Genomic DNA, 14904 nt, shown 5'->3' with positions numbered 1-14904 from the left:
CCCAGTTATTCCTTTCATATACCCTCTCAGCTGTAAGCAAATCAACATGCCAATCCCTTGGGACACATGGCTTAGTTTATACTTAAGACTTGCCATTCTGGTTTCTGCTTTGGACATTGATTTCCATTGTCTCAGCTATCACTCAACAAAAGGGCATTTAATTGCTGTCTCATTTAGTCTGGGGGAGAGGGGGAGAACAACTTTTACCAGCCCTCTGATTGATGGTAGCTATTAGCACCTTCTAGCACAATAAGGACTTATTAGAAGCCCGATTTACATGTGAAGTTCATTGCCACACAAGTGAATCAGATTTGCAGCTATGCTTACTTGAACAACTTTAGAGACAAAATCTTCAAATTAAATGAATTTGCAGAAATGCTTACACTGGCCACCCATTTAAAAGGAAAACTTTGAAGATTAATGAAGTTTGAGGAAAGCTTCTAGTAACAAAAGAAGAAAAGATTTGTAGACATCTCAATTTTGTTTCTCTTTCTAAGCACTACCATGTAGGTGCTTTAAGAATTCTAAAAAAAAAACCCAAAAAACAACCAACCAACCAACATGATTTATACTTATTTACACACATCTAACACCAGGAAACACTTCATATCCACTATGCATCAAAGTTTATAATTGCAAACTACAAAAGGCAATGCTGAAGAATCCCATAAACAATTTTCTCCTCTTGCATGAGAATTTCTACGTTCTTTGTGATGGAGGAACAAACAAAATTAATATCCACATTTAATATCCTCCATGTTCTGTAGAGCAATGAGCCACATAGTCTGCTGTTCAAGCCAAACCGCTGACAGTGGATTTTTAGTACTCAGCTTGTTTTATTAAAAAGCACAAGGATGCTAATCTTTCTTTCAAAGGAACAGAGCTCAAGAAACAACTAGATCAGTGAAGGCTTCTTGAAATACTATCTTTAATCAGTCCAGTTATGTGAAGCTTGCAGTAATTTCAATAAAAGTTTGATGTAGTTTGATGCAACTTATCAAAATGTCTAATCTTTCCAAAATCTAAGACCAAGTACCTTTTGAACATCAGACTTTCCAGTCAGACGTAGAAACGAGCTGAGGCACTGGGTATTATCAGACATACATTTGTGCATTTTTTGGAAGATTTACCATGGGAGAGGTAGATCGAGAAAGGCCGACTTGCAGTGAGGCAGCGATGTACAGCCAAACATGAGAGCACTCGTGCCGTCTCAGCTGTGGGGAGTGCTAACCCTGGCCAGGCAGAGGCTTTCTGAAACCATGTTAGCTATACCCACAAAAAAGCACTTCTGGCTACTTTGAGAACATATCCTCTACTATTCACATAATTGGTTTAAAATTCCACAGCAAAATTACTCTGCTATTACTTGCTTTCAGTGAGTCCACCCTTACATTCACATCCCCCACGGGACCCACCTTTGCTCCTCAGTGATTTTCATCTTCTCTGATGTGTATTTCTAATAAGCTTAAATAGTGACTATTTTCATGCTTTTTCCTACATTTCAAAAAATCATGATTTTAGGTTCATAAATGAATGTGCGAAGGCAGATTGTACTTTTTTGCTTTAGAACAGCTGTGTTCACTTCTATTTGTTCTGCAGCTCACATACGTGTGAAACTATATTTTGATCCCTCCCTTTCCTATTAGTTTTTAAGGGGAAGTAAAACAATGCACAGAAGCATCCCAGAAAAAACCCAAAACCTAAACAAAAACCTCCCCAAACTGGCATGCAGCCCGATACTAGCTAAACACTAGAATACACTTGTTTTCTTAACTTGGCTCTTTGTAAATTTTATTTTCCTCTCCCACTGTTTCATTTCTCTTTGGTGTGAGACAGGAGACACGTGTTTCTCTTGCTGGAAAGGCTAAGTGGTATCTTCTGAAAAGTACAGTCTATAGACAATTATTACTGGTAGCTGAGATGAAGGCGGCACAGGCAAGCCCACTGAAATGCTTTGCTTTCCCCTCCAGGCTCACGGCAGGCTGGAACCAGTGCTCCCAACAGCAGCACTTCCAGGAGTGTCGCCAGCACCAAGCGAGCTGCCAAAATGGTTTTAAACCACTTTGCAGCTAAAGAACAGACCAAAAGCCATGTTTGAGCAACGCCTCTGTCAATCTGCACTTCAGGTCTCTTTGGCCACATGAGGATAAAGAAAATTCCTAGTTGGAAGAAGGTTTTACAAGCTGGTTTCTGAGAAACCTGTCAAGCCAACACGTGCTAATCAACGTGAATGGGTCCTGGAAAAGAAGTTGATCAAACCTCTCTGATCATTCTCAGAGACCCAGTCAAACCCACGCACCTTTGAGATTCAGGTCAATCACACATCTGCTCAGCATCCCCCTGGGAGATTCAGAATGTAAGTGCAAAATTAGGGCAACCACTAGCACAGCAGTAGGCTGAGCATCTTGCTGGCAGAAGCACAAACCTGCTTTCCTACCCAGCATACCATCTATAAATAGGTTTATGAATACAGAACCTCTGCCAAGCTGTTCTTTTTTTTTTTTTATCCCTTTGCTAATTTTTAATGCCTCTTGCAAGATTGGCTCCTAGAAGTTTTATCTCCATTAGTAGTAATAAACATTTATTATATGCTCCAGCAACATCTGAAAGTCTTGATGAATAGCAACAAATTTGTCTAGAAAAATAGAATATAATTTCTCATTTAGAAAACTCTAAGGTATTAAAAAAAGGAAAAAGTGAGCTTACCTGAAAACAAAAAATTCACATGAGAAGTCTGCAATGCACACCACGGCTTGGGAGAGAGAAATCCACTTCTGATGGGACTTCAGGAGGAGACCGGGCGGCGTCAGTGTTTAGTCTTGTTCAGCTGTGCTCCAGCGGGTACCAGGAGAGCTCCAGAACTGAGCCCTGGGCTGTCCCCCTCACTCTTCTCACCTGGAACAACAGAACAGGCTCTCAGCTCCCTCAGCACAGGAGTGATGCAACATTTCATATTCAAGACCCAGTGATGAACGTTTACATTATCTGACTGCTGGAGATGCAGCCTTATAAAAGGTGAAACTTCATTACAGCTACCATTATCAATAAGCATCGGTCTCTGCTTTTCTTTACTGCAGGTGCCCTCTCAACTTAAAATGACTTGAGGACATGCAAAGCACCAGAAAGTTATTTAGAAAGCATTGTAACTCTGCCTTGGAGGGGCCACTTTTCTAGAAGATAATGGTAGACACATAAAAAACTTACTCAAGCCCAATGTGTGGCAAGAAGACTTTATGGTAAGAATTTGATTTTGAGCTGCCAATGGTTGGGTGACCAAATCAACCAGTGCTAATTTCAAACAGGAGCATTAACTTTCATCTACTATTATTCTCTTGCATCTCCTTGTTTCCCCGTTGCCTCCCAACTCTTACATAGTTCACCATCCATTTTCAAGGATGGATGCCTAAATGAAGTCCTTTATTAAGGCTCACTCTTCAAAAGCAATGTCACCTTGCAGTTTCACTTCACTTCAGAAATTAACTTCTAGGGGCATATTCTCAAAAAGCCTATATCTATACTTACACCAGCTTTCTGGGAAATAATTGAGTATGGAAAGTAAGGTTTAGCCTGATGAAATTTTTATTTCCATCTAAAAAGAAAAGGAAATGCATAGTAAAGAACTCCTTTCCTCAGCTTCCCTCTTTTTTTCCCCTCTGCAAGATGAAGACAAAGGACACTTATTACAAATCATTTTTTTCCCTTTCAGAAATCCCACAGAACTCACCACCATATACTTAAGTTTTGAGCTATGTAGAATAGACTGCTGAATACTTTATATGTTCTGAGCAACCTGATCTCAGCAGGGTGTTGGACTACATGACTTCCAACCCAAGTTATCCTATGATGTTTTCCAAAGGGAAGAAAGACTGGTTTGTACCTCTCAGAAAAGCAAGCCAATCTTTTTTCATGTTTACCACCATTTTTACTGTATGCATCTCCTCCAACATGGAGTCTTTCAATAGTTCAAATCTATAAGCATTTTACATATAAAAAGGCATTTTTAATCTTGAATTAGCAGAAGTATCTTTTCAGATGTTCAAACTGAAAGGATTTAACACAATTAGGTAAAACTAGCCTGGTAAGAAAGCTAAGAGAATGTATCCTAAGTCCTCTGTTAGGTAACACAAAGAAAGGGCTTGGGGGAAAAAAAAAAAAGTGTTGGTATTTACTGTAGAAGAGCCACCAACTTTACAGTAATACATTTTCTACCTGCGATTCTGAAGTCAGGACACTGTTTTAAACTCAGCCTGAGCTGTCATGTCACATGCAGCTGTCAGATCAGTCTGCAGCAAAAGCAGCAGGATCCCTTGCACACTCCACGCCTCTCCCTGCCAGCACAGTCCTCTTGGTAACGCCTCCTCCCTCTGCCAAGGCACAAGGTCATGCACAAGCCCACATCTCTCGCAGAGCATCACACAGTCAGCTCCCAGGCCTGAGCTCCAGCTGCCTCCATCATGTCCACGAGCAGAACCTTTTAGCTGGCTGGCAGGTTTACTGAGCAGTAAAAAGCTGACTTTTCAAAGAGACTCTCAAAAGACAAACTTTATGATTTTTTTTCCTCCCCAAATCCTTAAGCATATGTGTATTTCTTGATTAATAATAAACCCAAGAAAAACTTGTGTAACGCAGAAAGATCTTTTTCCGTTTCTTTGTGTACCTGCTCTCATTAGAGAGGAACAGAGATGTTATTTAATAGATGGGATATCCAGGGAATAGAGTGCAAGAATTCCAGTCCTAAAACATCATAAAGACAAGATATTACAATAATACATAAACAGACTTTTCCTATCATTAAGGCAAAGGAATGCCACATGGGATTGGAAAATTCTCAAATCCAACAGAGCCTTATTCTTGCTCTTCAAAGTCTAACACTCCTATCACCTCTGCCCTCCTCTCCTTTCCCCGTTCTCCAAGAACTGCAGACACCCTCTCTGCTAATCCCAACCAGCACACTGGCCATCAGACTCTATCATTGCTATTGCTGCAAGGGACCACCGAGGCAAGAAAGGGGTAATCCCCTCAACCACTCACGGGGCTCTACCAAGCAAGGGGATACACATTCTTTCTTCCTTCATTTTTCAAGAATCACAGGTACTGCTTTATTCTAATAAAATTATTTCAAAGACATAAACACCATCACCAGTTTTAAAGCTGAGCCTTAGCCTCAAACACAGTCTAAAGAGACCGTTGTTAGACATGTCTTCAACACCCCCATAGTTTGCTTCAAAGCTCATTGCATTAAGTGGGAATAGTTGAGATGCAAAGTCAAATTCAAGCATCCTGGGAATGATGCACAGCTGGCAGACAGATCGACTGCAGGGATGCAGTTCTGCACATAAAGTCACGAGAGTGGAATTCCTAATAATGTGTAGTAACCAAGGCATGAAAGAGAAATCAGTTCACGAGTTAGCCCCCAGCAGCAGAGAGGAAGTTTTGTCTGCTTCTCTGGAAGGAGGACAGCCAGTACTGCTCAAATCAAAGCCTTGATCCACAATCCTCCAGGCTTAATTAGAAGATCATGAAGAGTACAAAATGGCATTGGACACAAAACCCGATCATTTTTCAAGTAAATTTAGTGGAATGAGCACTGTTACATTTACAATCCACTCTCCTCCATCCACTCTTTTTTCCTTGTTAATGATACAGAGTTGGCTGCAGATGCAACAAAACTGGTCAGTGACCGCAGCGTGTCCTAAAGCAAGTCTTGCCTATTATTCCAGCTGGCTAGATGAAGGTCGCTGACATTGCTAACACCTCTGACATTTTGTAATCAATTGCCAGCATTTACAGAGGAGAAAATACCACTAGTTCTGAACGCACTCAGAAAGAAACTCTTTTCAATTAATTTTAAGCTTACTCTCTCTGATAGCCAAAACATGAAACACAGGCAACCTAGCAAGCCAAATATTAGCAAGATTGGTTTCTGGCAGCCAATGCCATATTCTGTTTGTATATAAACAACTGTAGTTTATCTGCCTCTTTAAAATAACTGCGATATGAATCATCATAAGGACAGCAGCAACCAGCCAAATACTTGTAGCTGAAGAAAAACATCATTTAATTCTCAGAGCAACTACGAATATCAGACTATCAGCACATTGCTAACACCAAACACCCATTTAAGAAATCTAGTATTCTGTGGAAGAGACTCTTGGAAGAGAGGCTGACTTTTACCTATCCCTTTGCTGCTGGTAAAGGATGACGAAGCTTTTCCTGTACACCACACATTCATCCTGTTCCTGCTTTCATCTTCAGGACAGGAACAGAGACTATTCTTGCGTTGATTTTTAGCCAGCTGTTACATTCCACTGCTATAAGTGAGGATGGAGGGCTAAAGAAGAGATTTTCAAACAATACTTTGTAAACAGTCCACAAGTCCCGTCTGAATGATAAACTGCCAATGTGCTGGATGAGTTCAGCAGCTGGGAAGCCCTGGATTTGACAGCGCTGCCCTTACCCAATGGTTTGAAGTGATCATTTTGAATTAATACAAGGCCTCAGTGAACACAGGGATCTCTAACTTAAGACCTCCTAAAGACCTATATTTCGTTCAAAATTCTTGTCCCTGACAGTCCTCCTCATCTTCCAGCTCCTAATTCAAACCATCAGTCAGCTCTTGCTTTTCACAGGAGCTGGTTGCTGTATGGTGTAATGTTTGCGTCAAATACAATCGCCAAAGGCACTCCAATTTCCACTAATAATTGTCATTAGGGGAAGAAGAAAAAAATGGTTGTATTTTTTTCAGAAAAGAACCATTTCCTGATGTTTAGCATAGGCAGGATAATGGTCATGGGCAGCATCTTGGCTCAGCGGGCAAAACTAGTAGGTGGTAAATGAGAGTGCTGCAGAGGGGACAGATCTTTTTCCAGGGGGGAGAGGGGGCAGTGTCTGCTAAAGGAGGCACCCTGATGGCAGGAGATTTATGCATCCACTCTTGTGTTAGTCTAGGAGGACGGAATCATTATGCAGGGCCAGCTGCAGGGGTGTGTGCTGCTGTCGGGAAAAATTAGAAGTCTAGCAATGAACTATAAAGAAGGGAGAAATGACAGAGTGAATGAAAACCCCATGATAAACCCATTTAGGCTCTCTTCTCCCTGGGATGAAAGATGACGGCATATATCCTGGGCGAGACTCAAACAAATATGCCTAGATACACACAGGCGCACGCCCCTAGAATATGCAATGACAACATCCACCAAAAGGATCCGTAACTGCAAAGGGGACTGAGCAAGAGTTTATCTAAGTTCTGGGGAAAGATCAGAGTGCACTGCGATGCTTTTGATCAGAAGAAATCTCATCTGCTGCCAAATGCCTTTTTTGTGTAAACACCTTCGAAAGAAAGCTTTTCCATTTGAACACCTTGGGGGAGTGGTGGGGGAAAGGGAGAGGAGAGAAGAGATGACAGGACTGTAAGACAGTGAAAAGCAACTGAACTAAGGCTCTGGTATTTCACTCTTATTTGACCAAGAGAGAACTTTTCAATTTCATGGGGCATTCCTTTGCCTAAGAGAATTTCTGGCTGTCGGGCAGGTCTGCATAACTTCTTGTCCTGTTTAAGGAGGGTTTTTTTCTCCTTCATTAATACACTCACAGAAAGGAAATATTCCAAGTATTTCTTCACTGCACTGCACTTGGTAATAAAAACAGAGGCTCCCGGGTCATACTGGTATTGGCTAGCAAGGGTATAAGGAAAGAGTGGGCAAGGAAAGCAGTGATCTTTAATATGCTCCCAAAAGCCCCTGGTTACAATGCCAGCCCTAAGCCTATGAGGGGAAGCGTTTGGTAATTTTTCCTTCTGCCTGTCCTGACCACTGTTAAAGCCTTTGGGGCTGGTGAAACTCTTTCTGGAATGCTAATGCCCCACAGGAAGCTGGACAGTACAAAATGGGAGCTGTTTGGAGAACACCTTCCTTATTCCAACACTTTATTTCAAGTTGCACATAAGGACCCATGACGTTAGCCACATTTTTTACCAGGAACAGAAGAAATACATTTTGCCCAGCATGCCAACACTGTAAATTATGCCACTGTATGTCCTTCAGTATAAGCTCTTCCAGATACAGTTTTATGAGAAAGTTTTTTTCACTTATGAGTGTGAGAATTAGGGAAAAAACCCACAAAACAATTCTGCTGTAAAAGTCTTCCTTTCCACTATACATGCACACTCAGAAACATGGGTATTTATTTACTTTTCTTTAAAAATACTTAGGAAAAAAAACTTTTTTTTTTTTTTTTTGTTATGGTGGCCCTTTTATAATATTCTTCCCAGTGGTGCTATCTATCAAGTATAAAAAAGATTTATGCTATCAGCTGTCAGGTTAAGACACCACTGACCACATTCATAACTACCTGCTGTGTTATACAAGCATTTACACCTGTAGAGTGTGGGTCTAATAGCTTAAAAAAATGCACACTCAAAAATATAACAAAAAGCACACCAAACCCCCAAACTATGATAGTTCGGGGACTTGAGACATTGATTCATTAACACTGTGAAGGTGTAAATGTGTACTGAAGTGAAGAATGTGGCCCTCTGATGAATTAAAGCAAATGGAAGCTACCTACATGCATGGTAGCTCAAAGAACATAACTCTGAAGGCCACTGTTTGATCAAATTATGTGAAAAAACACAGAAATAAACCACAAGTTTTTACAGTGAGCAACAGAAAAAGAACTGGAAAATTCCTAAACTACAAAACCGTATCATTGACAAAGTGTAAACAATACTTCTTACAGCTACATAGTTATGTTTCACTTTTTATTTTTTTCCTAAGGAAATTAAGGACTGGCAAATGTATAATATTAATATCAATTCAGGAAATACTTTCATAGTAAGATATCAAATATATTACAAACGGAGGGAAAAGGAACACGGTTATTTATCTGACTTGAAAACAGCCAGTGTCAAGTTAATTTAAAATTCAATTTCAGTTTAAAGCATTACAAGGAAGAAAGAACCCTATGTATCATAGGTTGTAAATTGAAATCCTAGCAAGGTTTTTGTCTGCCAACTAGTTGTGTATCAGCTATAAAGCCAGATTGCAGGTGCTTCTTTTAGAAGATTGGGCTACAAGGCTCTCGTAAACCACGTTTGGAGAAGTTTGTCATTTACTATTCCCAAAAGTGTTTTACTTAAACTTTTTTCATAGTCTGTTATTTATCAAAAAACTGGTGTTACAATAACCCAGAGGTAACTTCTGTAAGGTACAGCATGTGACGCAAAAGCACAGAGGGTCCTACCCTGTGGAAGTCACCGAGAAGGTCTATGCAGCACACACATAAACACATCTTTTACAAAAGCAAATAAGCAAAAGCAGTTTGTCTGCAAAGACAGCTTTTAGGATGACACGAATTGAAAAAAAAACCCAAACTTTTTTTTTCCTCCTTTCTAGAAACACACCTATGCAAAATCGCTTCATTAAAACTCCACATAAAACCTTGAACATGATGGTTTGAGAGAAGAGGCAGGATACTCTTCCCAATTTTCTGGGCTGAGGGATAAATAAATCTTATAGAAACGACTTTTATTACTCCCCAAGACTACAAACTGAATGAAAGCCTACTAAGATTTTCATATATTATTAAAAAAAAAAGTGACCCAAGGACAACAGCTGGACTTTCAGATGCCCCTTTCCAGCTCCAAGAAGTTCCTGCAAGGTGCACCAGCCAGTCTAATCAGAAAGGCCAATTCTGCTCCTCAGCCACCAGCTGCTAATGCCCAGCTGGCCAGTGGACAGAAACAGACTGGGAGGGCACTGAAAACCTGCACCGAAGAAGGAAATAAATGTATATCCCTGACCTCTGCTCCTCCAAAAGGAAGGCAAAGAAAAGCTGCCATTTACAACAGCTGGGGCTATTTTTATTTAGTCACCTGGGCCTTGAACCACCTTGTACAAACACTTTGTGAAACCTCAAAACCTCACTGAGAGAGCAGATGAACACCTTGGAAAATGGTTTTTGGCAAACTGGAATTTAAGGTGTGTGCAAATCGGTACTTGGGAAGGGGTAATATTCGAGGACATGAAATTTATCTCCATTGACACATCCACAGCTGGGAACCAGTATGAACAGCTTCCTCATGCTGATCCAATTCACTTCTGTTTTGAAATGGAGGGATGTGGAAAATATTATTAGAGGTGATAGGAAAGCATTTTCTTATTTCAGTAATGGCTTTTATCCTATCTTTGAAAACTGCATAATTATGTTTATAATAAATACCCATTATATATAATTACATTTACATTTTTCATAAAACAATAATTTCTAAAAATGCTGGAGGATTAAAAAAAGCTAAGGAGGGAGGAATTTGATACAGCATGAGATGGAAAAGAGCCTTTTTCCTCTTATTTTTTTTAAATACATCTGGGCTTCCTCCTGCTCCCACAGCAGAGCATGAGACTGTAGTTATGCCTTTCCCCCGCCCCCTTCCCACTTAAACCCTCACCATTTAAATGGTTTATTCACCTTTTTGCCTTACCATGCATTTTTGGACCTACAGCTCTGAGGTGGATTTTTAAAAACTTTTGCTGGCATTTAATATGGAAACTAGCACCACTGCACCAGTATTTATACACGTGGTGTTACAAAAATATACTGTTTGCTTTGATGTACTACTCCTTCCTTGCTTCTCGCTCCAGCAAAAAACACAAAGGACGTTTAGCAGTGATAAGGAATCCTACTGACATCATCAGTATGCAGTGGCATAGTCAAAAGGTTTAAATCTGAATTACTCAGTGTCCCTTGCAGAATGGCCAAAACAAGCCTCAGTGTTGCTTAAATTTCTGTGGAAACTAGGAAACATTGTTTAAAAAAAAAAAAAATCACCAAAATAACCCATATTTAAAAACAGGCTGCATCTGTTACTAAGAAAACCAGGCCGTGGCATGGGGATGTTGCACACAAGAGGATACAATACTTGCTTTCTTTCCAAGCTATCCCTTATGCAGCATGTGACACTCTATTCTAATACTACTTTTTATTAAAACTTTTTTGGTTGCCAGATGTTGTGCAACACAAATAAGGAGGACTTGAAGATGGAAATGCCAGCTGCTCCTAGGTATAATCTGCCATGGGACTAAAGCAGCCTGAGACTGGGATGCTCCTCACGCAATGGAGGGAGCCTTCTGTGCAGGACTTGAGGCTTCACTTTCTTGCCAGTTTGATGGAGGTTGGGAATTCAAGGTTTACTGGACTCTGTAGTACTGTCTGATACCATCTGATTGCAAGATGGGCCCAAATGGCTAGCAGAGATGATCAGATGCAGACAGAAAACACGATTTTTTCATATTAAGACTTGTCATACCAAAAGGGTTGGGTAACATGATGAAATGCTACATCCAACACCAGCCCCCAGCACACATAAAAAAACCCAGTGATGCAGCAGAAGAGCACAAGCAGACTAAGACTTTGCATTTCATTTTCAATCCTTTCATCTTTAAAAACTAAACAGTTTTAAAATATTTTCAAATATTTCAAATGTTTCCTTTACATTTGGCTTGCACACACATGATAAAGGAGCTTCAAATGTTCCAATATTATGCTAAAAAGGTTTTAAAAGTTGTCTCCAAATTGGAAGTACTTCAGAAAAAAAGAAAATATATATATCAAAAAACTCAAATATATCCACAAGTTCTTTGAAGTCACTTTCTGCTCCACTAAGACATTTATACTAATTGGTGAATTTCTCATTTAATCTTTTCAGGCACTGATCATTTCTAAATGACTAAGATTTAGGATACACTATTTTAATACTGATGGTGTACTTAATGAGATCAGATTTTAGTAAGATTCTAGGCATTTATGCTAGACAAACGCTTTGACTTAGGGGCGTATTTTTACAAAAAAAGGAAGGTAGGTAGGTTGCTCTATATCATAGAGTGAGTCTGTTCATATCATTATAATCACCATTTGTGATCCGATTTTATACACCACTACATGGTATAAGCAAAAAACTCAAAAATATATCAATCCTCAATACTAACACGAAAAGTGTGCAGGTCCATTTTTTTCTCATTCTCAACATATACACAAAACTCTCAGTAAACAGACATGCTATGGAGGATAAACACAAGTAACTTGTGATTAACTTAATCAGATCTAATTTGGTCAGCCAAAAGCTTAGGTACTTCCTAACTTAATGACCACTAACAGAGAAACAATTCAGCATCTGCATCAGGACTGCTCTTCTAATTTTAGGATTAACACTTTTTTAATCCATATTTTCCCTGTGAAATATATAATGATGAAAGATAACTTGTGATTGCATATGTATAGGCACCAATAACTACACAAATGAAGCAGATTTTTTATAGTAAAGTATATGTAGAGTTACTGTAGGTTGCAAATAAGACTGCAGTATGTCCAGATGTTAGACTATACACAGCTAAGCAAATGCCGAGGCACATCATCTTTCAGTAGTATAGCAATTTCAGCTTTGTGCTGCTTTTCCTACAGAAATACAACCAATTAGTACTCAATTTCAAGCCATACCAGAAACACTCCTTCAATAGTTGCAACTGCCTTGATCATTTACAGCAGCTCTTTTTAAACAGCTAACATGAAAAATTTAAAACAGACGAGAATGCTTTTATTCCTGTGCCATTCCTGAGTTTATTGCAGCTCCTGTTTCTGTGCACCTCCCTCCTTCACTTGAGCCCCATCCAGGACACCCTCTCTGGGAGGAATCCCTGATCCACATTCGGAGGACGACTTTGGGGGGGAGCTTCTGGGGAACCAGCAACCAGCCCGAGATCACCTGCACCACGGCTCTCTCCAAGCTAACAGCACTCAGATCTCTGTATAAACCATTTGTTCAGAAGGACACAATGAGAAGAAAAGCCTGCCCATAACTAGAAGTTAATACATCTGCATTGCTCAGGAGGAGTCATGTGCCTCCTGCATGAAAACCCTGGAAGGGTTTCCCTGCCTGCTCAGCTGTGAATTGAGGCTGTGTCTGGGAGCTGTCATTTGCTACAGTTTGAAGTCCTCTTTCCACAACTTAAATGAGAGTAGAAAATATCTGTGGTTCCTCTCTAGGATAAAGTGTCTTCAGAACCTACAGAAGGTATTTTATCACCTCACCTACTCAGCCTGGAGCACAAAGCCCGAGAGAGCTCACAGAAGGAGATGCACACGCAATCTGCCAACACTACAGTCACTGACGATGCTGTGTATCTCCAAAGCATCTGATGCTGTCCATATTGATTTTACCTGCTATCCTGATTCTACATCTATGCTACCCATATTCTACATCTATAACCCAACTGTTCCTACAGAGAGAACTGAAACATAAATGCAGATGGATTTCTGTATGTTCCCAGCAGAGTCTTCAAAGTATTTTCCGTAGATTTACCTGATTGAGAAATTAGTTAACTCACTACCTCCACCTTAACTTTCTCATAAGACACCAAAGATAAAAGATTTTGCTCCCACCAGTAAACTTTGTGTGTGCCCAAAGCCTGTGACAGTGCTAGTTACTATAAAATTCTCACAGCTACACTGCAAGTGTCCTCCTCTTGCTAGGTATTATTCAGTTCACAAATATTGTGTGCCCAGGAAAGAGAAAGAAACTGTTGCCTAAAGTACAGAATTAGTGCCATGACACAAACGTATGATGCCTGCACATTATTATTCCAGTTCAAACATACCCTCATCTAATCTAGTTCTGAAATATATTAGCTTCAGTTAGAGAGTAAATACTACTGTAATGAATACTAATAAATACCTCCAAATAAATAAGAATGAGATGCTTTTGTCTTTGCCAGGGAACTATTACAGGGGACTTACATGCAGACAGAGTGGCCATTCCCTGATATAGAATCCATCACTGTCACTTAACATATGACCCTCTTGTAATGCTGTGTTAGGAGACAGAAAGTCAAATAATCTCTTCGCTTTGATGAAAGCATGAGGAAGTTGACTCAGATAAAAGCAGGGAGTAATCTGTTTAAACAGCTTGGGTCCAAAGTTGAAAATTAAACAAAATCAATAACAAATACAGGCTTGCTGCTGGACAATCTGCCTTGAGCATGACATAAAAAAGGATGAAATGCTACTCCAAATGTATTTCATGCCAGAATATCCTATAAGTGAAGTTCGTTTAGACCTTCAGCTGTTTTAATTTACATGTGTTTACTCAATTATAAATCTATACAGCACCCATTGCTTGCTAGTAATGATGTAGCTAAAGAACCTTTTGGCTAATCTAGAGGTAATGAAGAACATCAGAGTAAACTGATATTTTTATTAGAAGAACAAAGAAAGAAAACTGATAGTGAAACCCTGAATCTGTTCCCACTATTTAGGCTCCAATCTTTGGTGACAGTACTGGCACATACCTACTTGGGTCAGGTTTTTGTTTGCAAGGTAGGAGAGATAATACCTTCCCACTCCATAAACGTAAGATTCAGCATAAATACCTATACAAGAAGACAACAGAAATGTTGACAAAATAGTTTAATACTAAATCTGGGTTTGGATCACTATAACACATCCTTTCTATGCCTTAACAGTCAAAGGCATGGAAGGAGCTTCAAAGATAATCATTACAGGCTTCTGAGAAAAGGTATTTAAATGTGCATGGACATTTTCTACATGGAAAATCTGCAAAAACCTCCCCATTAACCTGTCTGAGCTCTTCTGAAGTAAAAACAAACCAAAAAACCTCAAAGCACTTTTTAATTTCCAAAAATATTTTTCCGTAAGTCAGAGCAAAAAGACCAGCAACAATTCATGCTACCTTAGTGAGGGCAGGCAAATGTTTGGACGCATAACATCCAAATTTAAAGTGTGTCTGTGAACACAGAGTTTATTAAATTTTTTAAAAATTCAAAATTGTTGTTATGATAAAAAGCTTGCAGCAGAAATCACCAACTTTATAACTGACTTCTTTCTAAAATCTGAGTG

At 39.6% G+C, this 14904-nt stretch overlaps 1 protein-coding gene across 2 annotated transcripts in view; it reads right to left on the bottom strand.

The window, feature by feature from the left end:
- PLXNB2 (plexin B2) overlaps positions 1 to 14904 on the bottom strand; it is a 262361-nt gene that overhangs the window by 175420 nt on the left and 72037 nt on the right. For both annotated transcript variants that reach the window (XM_074827664.1, XM_074827665.1), the window contains exon 3: positions 2707 to 2895. The gene's annotated coding sequence lies outside the window, so the exon portion shown is untranslated. The remainder of the gene's footprint in view (positions 1 to 2706; positions 2896 to 14904) is intronic.

This window comes from Strix aluco, chromosome 5 (assembly GCF_031877795.1).
Source record: "Strix aluco isolate bStrAlu1 chromosome 5, bStrAlu1.hap1, whole genome shotgun sequence".
NCBI lineage: Eukaryota > Metazoa > Chordata > Aves > Strigiformes > Strigidae > Strix > Strix aluco.
Note: the sequence above shows the minus strand (reverse complement) of the source record. Positions and strands in the feature narration are given on the sequence as shown.